Source organism: Habropoda laboriosa, unplaced genomic scaffold, assembly GCF_001263275.1.
Source record: "Habropoda laboriosa isolate 0110345459 unplaced genomic scaffold, ASM126327v1 scaffold36, whole genome shotgun sequence".
Lineage (NCBI taxonomy): Eukaryota > Metazoa > Arthropoda > Insecta > Hymenoptera > Apidae > Habropoda > Habropoda laboriosa.
The window spans coordinates 1,107,871-1,117,676 of NW_017100155.1; the positions used below are offsets into that span (position 1 = coordinate 1,107,871).

Sequence of the window (9,806 nt, forward strand, 5' to 3'; positions counted from 1 at the left end):
CTCGTCCACGTATGCGGCTATACAGTATTATCCTGCGAGGATGCCATCCATACCACGTTCCAGGAACGCCTGTTCGAACCCTTTCTCTTTCCTAGGCATGAATTCTCTCGCGTTTACCTTTCCGTTTGTTCTCGTGCACGGCTCGCTTTCGTTGCGTCGACACTCGATTAATTAGGCTTTACGGAGAAGAGAAATATTGACGATCGAAGATCCTTTCTTGCGATATTTCCTTTCGGGTATTTATTCCTACCGTTTTCAGTCTCCTTTCTTTTGGTTTCGTTGGGATTAGATAGTGGTTGCAGGAGTGTACAATGTTGTGTACTGGGTGGGATAAGTGAAAGAGGAGAGGTAATTGTTTTTCCTTTTAGTTATTGTGATAGGAGGGAATCTTTAATGGTTTCGATGGGCGAATGAGATTGAACGATATGAAATTTTGAAGTCGAAGGTTACTTGGAGGATATTTTACCGCAATTATTGTCGCTGTTAAGTAATAATTGACGAGCTTTTTTACGAGCGCAGGGAATTTGAACGATAATGGGGAAAATATGAGGTAAAATCAGACCACTTGGAAAACGCAATTAAATTTGAAAAAAAGACACGAACCTATATTTTAAAACCTAATTGTAGTAATGCGTCGAATGCACACAGAATTTCGTCCAACCTCATGAAAGAAAGATATCTGTTTGAATTCTTATAAAAAGAAATATTTCTATTCGAATTCTTATGAAAACAGAAAGATTTCTAATTGCAATTCCTGTTCAAATTTTTATAAAGATAAAGATTTCTGATTGTAACTTCTTTTCGATTTCTTATAAAAAAAGAAAGATTTCTAATTGCAATTCATATTTCAATTTTTACAAAGAAAAATATTTCCAATTGTAATTTCTTTTTGAATTCTTATAAAAAAGAGTTTTTAGTTGAATTCTTAGAAGGAAACAATATTTCTATTTGAATTCTCACAAAAACAAATATTTCTATTCGAATTCTTACAAAAAGAGAAAGATTTCTAATTGCAATTTCTATTTCAATTTTTGTAAAGAAAAAGATTTCTGATTGTAACTTCTTTTCGATTTCTTATAAAAAAAGAAAGATTTCTAATTGCAATTCATATTTCAATTTTTACAAAGAAAAATATTTCCAATTGTAATTTCTTTTTGAATTCTTATAAAAAAGAGTTTTTAGTTGAATTCTTAGAAGGAAACAATATTTCTATTTGAATTCTCACAAAAACAAATATTTCTATTCGAATTCTTACAAAAAGAGAAAGATTTCTAATTGCAATTTCTATTTCAATTTTTGTAAAGAAAAAGATTTCTGATTGTAACTTCTTTTCGATTTCTTATAAAAAAAGAAAGATTTCTAATTGCAATTCATATTTCAATTTTTACAAAGAAAAATATTTCCAATTGTAATTTCTTTTTGAATTCTTATAAAAAAGAGTTTTTAGTTGAATTCTTAGAAGGAAACAATATTTCTATTTGAATTCTCACAAAAACAAATATTTCTATTCGAATTCTTACAAAAAGAGAAAGATTTCTAATTGCAATTTCTATTTCAATTTTTGTAAAGAAAAAGATTTCTGATTGTAACTTCTTTTCGATTTCTTATAAAAAAAGAAAGATTTCTAATTGCAATTCATATTTCAATTTTTACAAAGAAAAATATTTCCAATTGTAATTTCTTTTTGAATTCTTATAAAAAAGAGTTTTTAGTTGAATTCTTAGAAGGAAACAATATTTCTATTTGAATTCTCACAAAAACAAATATTTCTATTCGAATTCTTACAAAAAGAGAAAGATTTCTAATTGCAATTTCTATTTCAATTTTTGTAAAGAAAAAGATTTCTGATTGTAACTTCTTTTCGATTTCTTATAAAAAAAGAAAGATTTCTAATTGCAATTCATATTTCAATTTTTATAAAAGAAACAGATTTCTAATCGTAATTTCTTCTTACATTCTTCCGGAAAAAAGGAAAGATTTCTAATCGTAATTTCCATTTACACTGTTACGAATCGCGATATTTGTTGCGAAACCGATAATTGTCCCTCTTTTTGAGTCAGGCCATTTAAAGAATCTCCTCGGGATAGGGGACTCGGGTAGTGCTCGAAAGATAGATCATTAACGTACAACAGTTTGCTGTCAAAACTATATATTTGTGAATGAACGTTGTGCAGAACGCGAAGTGCCTAAGCTTACTAATCGGAAAATTGTATGTCGTGTCGTGTGGTGTTCGCTATTTTATAAACTACATGTGTTGTGATTGGTGGTAGAAGTGTGTGGTGATTGGTTTTTTCGGTATGTTTGGGGTGTGTCTGCCGGTGGTGTGAAAGTGGGGAATTTGTTCTTACATTTGTTACATTGCTCGTCTGAAAATTGGTGATGTCGGTCTGTTTTATTGCTTAGGGCATGTGGTGTCCAGGTGTGAGAGTCGTCGAATTTTTGGTGTAACAAAGTAATTTGCCCGTGCCGGCTAAGACCTCGCTTTTTAGAAGGTGCTGTCTATTGAAAATAGCGATGTTATTGTTCGGTTCGTCGGCACGGCCGAACAACCCGAGCGGCGTCTGTTACGCATGTGACAACACTCTTAACTCAACGAAAGCCCCTTCGCACTTCTAACAATCTTCAATTTTCTCACGAGTCCAGTCTTACTTAGAATCCAACACAGAGCAAACTGATACGCTCTAACGAAATATTTCGATATCACACCGCCACCTTGACAACAGCCACGCGCACCAGTGTCCTACGATGGAAAAGTAAAACGTGTCACTCGCCGATTAAGCCGCGGCATTCGCGAGTTTCACTCTAATTCTTGCACTTACCTTTCTGTCACGAGTGCGCCTGCCTATTTATATCCACGCAACGGTGTCCGATGTGTATGCAAAAGTTACGACATTCAATTATTTTCGAGCAGCCTACGGAAAATATCACGTTTGCCTGTCGGCGAGGGAGGAGAAGACGAAGAAAGAGATTCTCTATTTTTACTCGTTAGAGAGATTCTTTACCGTGAATTTTCGTATTGACCTTTTCAGAAACCTTTCTCTCGTTTGACTCACACTTTGCACAGAGAATGGAAACCGCGAATAAGGTGTATTATTAGCCTATCATATTTCAGGAACACCTTTTCTGACCTTTATTGTTTCTTCACAAGCTTATCATATTTACCATATCGTTTATCTTTCTCCCTCCTCCCTTTGCCGTGCTACTTTGTTGCCAACGTGCAGTAGGCACTTACCACGCGAAATGTGAAAAACGAGAGCAATTAATATCGCTTTCGCATGTGTGCCAGAAATATCGTATTCCAGTGGTGTTTCTGGGAATTCTGCATTCAGTTACAATGCAGTTCGCAAATGTACGGAAAATATTCGCGAGTGATTTTATTGCTTGCTCCGTTTACTTCGAAAATTCGTTTGATTAATTCCGCGTTCGCGGAATTGGACTGTTTATACGCTTGCCCGTTAATTCTCTGTTACACAGGGTGTCGTAACAGAAGTGCTACCATTCTGTTTCTAAATAATTTTGCATCAACGATTTATTCAGTCTCTCCAATTATCTGTGAAATATGACATCCGCGAAATGACTTCCTCCAGCTGCTTTACAAATGCGTGCTCTTTTAACATTTTTCATAACATTTTCACATGTTTCTTGTGTTATTTCTCGAATTTCCTGGCGAATGTTGTCCTTCAGCTGCTCGATCATGGTCGGCTTGTTTGCATAGACTTGTTCCTTTAAGTACCCCCGCAGGAAAGAGTCTGGCGCCGTTAAATTGGGGGAGCGAGGGGGCCAATCGATGTTACCATTTTAACTTCTGCCAAAAATTACGATCGTCAATGTTCAACTGTAACAGCTTCGTGCTCCGCTCTTTGTCTGTGGTCGCTTTCTTTTAACTCCTGTGTCAATCGAGCTTTACAGGGATAGAAATGCAAATCTTTTCTCATTATTGTCCAAACTGTTTGCCGATTTATTCCAAGTTCTTGAGCACGACGTCTTACGGAGGTCTCTGGATTTTCAGCAACGCTATTCTTCACAGATTCAATGTTCTCGTTTCACCGTGCACCACGAGGACGAGACCACTCTTTGGTCTGTCGGCCACGGTAAAAAGGGTTTCAAAATTTTCAATTATGCGAAGAATTTACTCGGGACACGGTTACGGCCGAAAGTATCTCGTAATCCTCTTTGTGTTTGCACAACGGACGATTGATTTTGATAATAAATTTTCACCGCAACAACACGTTGTTGAGGCGTCGAACGTTCCGTGGTAAAATTGTACGGTCTACTCTACGCGAATGTTAACCGATCCTCTGGCGTAACTTCAACAGAAGACAAACGACGGTCGAAACAAAAGCGTATCGCTTCTTTCGTGACACCCTGCGTATGCTTCTGATACGGTTAACTAGGGGAATATAGGGAAGTAACTGTAAGAGACAAAGGGAGTAGACGAGAATGATAGAAAGCTTTGAATTTCATACACCGAATTGGAGTTTCGTCGAGTTCACGTAGTATCGCACTTTTGCATTGCACGATTAATTTTAGGTGGTTTCTATTTGCGTTTTCAACTCGTTCGAAGCTTGTTTCTTGCCTGTGTTTCCAATTCTTTCGCGAGTCTAGTACTGTTTCGAAGTGTAGAAAGAAAAGTTGATACAGTTTGTCGAAATATTGGGAGATTGTGGACGACAGGTGAACCACGAATCGAGATCGAATTCCACTGACCACTTTTTTGCTTGGACAAAAATTTGACAACGAAACTGACGTGAAAAACGTTTTCAAAGTGCTTGCACCTAGAATTTTCTTCAGCGAATCGTACTTCGATTGGTAAATGTTATTTTGACTAAAACTACGCACGTTGACAGTTCTATTAACACCTCTGCCAGTTCATCTGCAACAATATCTTTATATTGTGTTAGGTAGAGAAATGAATTCTTCCCGGCTAGATTCGCATAATTGATTCAAAGCCACCGAGTTTCTATTACAATGGCATTCACAAGCTTCCAGAGAAATGGCAAAGGGTCATCAATGATAATGGGAATTATTTCGATGATCGATTTCTATTCGTTCTTTTCAAATCAAATTTTGATTGTACCCAAAAGTCGGAGAATGTTCATTTCTACGCCTAATACATTCTCTAGTGAACCGAATAAAATAATTCGCGAAAAAGGATAGTAATGCAGAAGACAGACGCACAAACGACATTGCGAATTCACTATTTTTATCAAACTTGATAAAAAAATTCTCTAGCGAACCAAATAAAATAATTTGCGAAAGAGGAGAGTGAGTGATACAAAAGAGTATCTTGAATTTCATACACACACAAACATTGTATTTTCACTGTTTTCAAAAACTTCATAAACGAATTCTCTAGCGAACCAAATAAAATGATTGGCAAGAAAGGAGAGTAGATGATACAAAAGACACACGCACAAACAACATTGTATATTCGCTATTTTTATCAAACTTCACAAATAAATTCTTTAGTGAACCAAATAAAACCTTGAATTGCAATTTATTTTCAGGCAGCACTGCTCAGATAGACGATTTAATTTTCTTAGTTTTAAGAGGAGGGATTGATATAGAAACTTACGGTTTTGTTACTCAAATAATTTGTTGTTAGTAAAAATAATATTTGTTTCATACATTTACACGAATGTTTGTTGTTATATATACGTATTAGAACATAATTAATGTCGAGAAATTCTTCAATAATGTTTAACAAAAATATTACAGTTCTAGTATTTGAACGAAAAAAGTACGTGTTTCAACATAATGCTAATGTATTTGCAACAATTTCAAACAATGTAAATATATATATTTATCCTCATTTATATTCGGGTTTATTTTAAAGTACAGTAAATTCTCTACAAGTGTCAGTCAGTTTGGATTCTACAAGTGTCACTATAGATGGTCCTACGCCTAGGCTGCGTCATTGCTGCGCCTATGTAACGCTACACCACTCGGTTTCTTTTACGAGATTTCACGGCTCGACAATTCATAATAGAAAAATATAATTTCTTTAATTTTACTTTTCTTCATCTGAAATTTTTTTTAACATGTTCGTGAGATTTTTCTAATGAAAATGATATCAAACACGATATAATTTGAACAACATTTACTTATTAATACTTATTGAATGGAATGTATAGACTCTATGTAATGTAATACAGGGCGCCTGTTTTATCTCAATACAGTGAAATATCTGGCGTAACAGTGAACGTGTTAATAAGCAAATGTTGTTCAAATAATGTCGTGTTTGATGTCATTTTCATCAGAAAAATCTCATCAATATGTTAAGAAAAATTTCTGGATAAAAAAGTTGGTATTTAAATCGCTTGGTTGCCTCGACTCACGTTTCATCCTTATCTTTTATTCGCTGTCCTTGTCCTACGTTCGGCAAACTACAAAGGCGGGCGCGAGGCTCGAAAACGTAGTCCCTGACTCTACAAGTGTCAGGTTTAGGTTCTTTGCGGACTGACACTTGCGGAGACATTACTGTACTGATAAACTTCAAGTGAACGTGTAAGATTCAACGCCTCCGAAAAAATATATGACTTCTATAGACGGATATCACTAGTAAAATAACCGCTATTGCATTTACTTTACTGGCTGCATAGATTTATACAAATTACATTCAAACTGTTACTAGAAGCATGCAAAGAAATGTATCGAAGCAAAGGACTCGCTACGACTTACATATACTTCTCACATAAAAAGCTTCAACTCTGAATAATTTCTGGAGAGTGCAGCTCGTCCGTTGTTCATGACGAGCTGGACTCGTCATTTCAGTTCAAGTGGTTAAAAAGGAGACTAACACAAAGGACTGTCTTAAATTTCACTCAAGCGTACACATACAAACAAGTTCCTTTGTCTTCGTAATTTTCACGTGGTATCTCATCTGACCTTTCCAGCCACGAATCCAAAGATCACCTCATTCTCAACGTTCTGAAAGAATCGCGCATGTAGAGAACCCGGGGTTGTTCGACTAGAACAGGCGTGAAAATTTCCAAAGGCGTACCACACACACACACACACACACGAAATATCACAAGCCCTTACCTCACAACAACACGTTCAACCTCCTCCCGGTAAAAAAAAAAAGCGTATCAGGCTCGAAGGAAATAAGGCCGCGCCTGTCGCGCGAGCATTCTCGCGGACAAACTGCGAATAATACGTTTCGCGCCGGCCACGTACGCCCTTACAGAGCGGAATTATCGTCGCTGGCCAGGTATCGTAAACATGAGAACGTTATGTCTTTAGCAGCCTCGCAGGAAACATCGATCGGTGCCCTCGATTGCATCGTTGTCGGTGGAACGATATTCCACTCGCGGAGACATTCGCCTCCGCAATGTCGATGCAATCGTAGAGCGGGGCTCTTGTTCTCCTCTAAGTATCCTGGCTGTTCGGAACGAGAGCGTTCTTGCGACAGTGTTCGCCGCGATTTTACGATAGAAAATACCACGGTGAACGTCCCTTTGAAGCGTATATATATAAATATATATAGTTGTATGGTATAGGTATAGTAGTTTCGTAAGACTTGGTACACAAGTGCTATGAAAAAAAAAAAAAAAGGGTAGCTGTGGCGGTCGTCGAAAATCCCCTGTTCGATTTTATTGTTCGAAAGTTCGTTTTATACTTCTCGTACCGTTTCGAAATTTTACGCGTCGATCTGAGAATATCGAGATAGTATGAGATTTTATGTTGTGGCGTGGTTCAGGTTGTTTCTTTTGTTTTCGTTTGTTTGAGGAGGTTCCTGGTTAATAGAATGGATAATTGGTATTCATAGATGGGGAGATAAAAGTGTTGCATATGCAAACTTTCAGTGTCTCCGTGTAGTTTATAATTGTAGATAGGAGATAAACAGGAACTGTTGGCGATTGTCACAGGAGAGTCCAGCTTTAGTATGACGTTTCATGGAAATTATGTAATTATGGTAGAGTAAACGAGACACTGTGATTTTCGAATTATCGCAAAGTTTGTTTCAATGATTTTATGATTTTTTTTATTAAACTATATTGAGAGTTACTTGGACCGGAGAAAGAATTAGGTTATGTAATGGCAATTGTAAAACCAAGCCTACTCGTTAGCTTCTTAGTTGACCACCTACAGTTAATAGGCACAGCATCGGGAATTAAGATTCTAAGATCGGTGTATAGGAAACAGTTCTAATAAGCGACATGAAATTCCTAGTAAAAAGGTGAACCGTCTGCAACCACACTTTCTACGAACCATCAAACCAGTTACCCCACCGATGCATCACAATGGAAAACTGTGCTGCAAATAGGAGGCAGTTTCGTAACTTGTTGAAATTGAGTTATAGGTAGCATTGAATGTAAATCAAAATTCTGAGTAGATTGGTACAAGAAAGAGGCAGGTTCGATTATTTAGCACCGAGCTATGAGGATGCACTCTAATTTTTTCTTAAATTCTGTAGATTATTGTTTTTCTGATACCTTTTTATGTGCTGACGCATAATTTTATAGCAGTGGTGATTAATATGGTTATTTACCAGAGATAAGTGGTTTTTTGTACAATTTGGTGCAAAATTTGCAATTTTTAATTTTGAAAATTTGCCCTGCTATAGGGAAAGGAGATTTTTGCTTAGTAATAGCGCTGAATACTGTGTTATATTGTAATACACACTTTATAATGTACAAATGTTGTTCAATTTAATTATTTTCCCGAGATGAGGTGGTTTCTTATGCAATTTGGTGTGAAATTTGCAATTTGAAATTTTGAAAATTCACCCTGCCATAGAGGAAAACTATTTTTGCTTAGTAATAGTGTTAAATGCTGTGTTAATTGTTTCCGTGTACTAATACACAGTTTTGGAACATGACAATAGCGTTTAATATAAGTAGTGTTTTATAAAATATAGTGCAAAAACCAGAGCACATCCAAATTTCAAAAATTCACATAGAGAACAGATATTTCTACTTAGAAAATACTTCGGACATACGTCTGAAACTATTTTACTAACCCTCTATAACCCGATTTTTCTTTGTTCGTGAAAAGAAAAATTACGGTTCGTTATAATTTTTCAACTACAAAAACGTAATAATTGTAAATTTGTAAATTACAATTATTGTAAAAAAATTGCCAGGTAACAATGTAACAGTTCAACAACACGTTGGAATAGTCTTCCGATAAAGAAATAAAACAAGACTGCAAAATCCAGACAAACAGCTACATAACCTCCAAATCGCATGGCGTCACAGATACTTGACACAATTTCCACAAATTTCCCAAAACTTCATACCTCTAAAATCGCAAATTCTTCGTTCCTTTTAAAACTCCCTGAAAGAAATACTTCTCCAACCCCTAGGAGCCATTAAACAGCAAACTATCACTCCTACCAATTACAACATCCACGAAATCCATTCTCCGCCGCAACAATACCATTCCGGAGCAAGATGAATTTCGACGTTAACAGAACATTACTGACGAGTCGTACGTAGTACCGTCGTGCAGTGTCATCAATTCATCATCCGGACTTTCCGAGTGAACGCCGCTATATCATCCGGTCGCATGAGTTCGCGCTACAGACAGACGACGTGTGGCCTGCGAGCCTCGTGCACCGTGCGTTATATTTAAAGGCGGCCACGCACCGAGCGATATAGTAAATAGTATAGTCCGCCCACCGGTGTTTCGCGAAGCGCGGGTGTGACGACAGTCGACGAAACCGTGGGACGTGGCTACAGGAGAGAAAACTGTGCGTGGCTCTCTTCTGTGTACACCTACGCGGACCCAGCTTCGCAATTTTCTACCACGTACCAGACGTTTTCGAGAGCATATCGCGTCACACCCCTCTCGCCCGCTCC

General features: G+C 37.0%; 1 protein-coding gene across 1 annotated transcript in view; it reads left to right on the top strand.

The window, feature by feature from the left end:
• LOC108576255 (DNA-binding protein D-ETS-4-like) overlaps positions 1 to 9,806 on the top strand; it is a 129,096-nt gene that overhangs the window by 39,118 nt on the left and 80,172 nt on the right. The window lies entirely within an intron of this gene.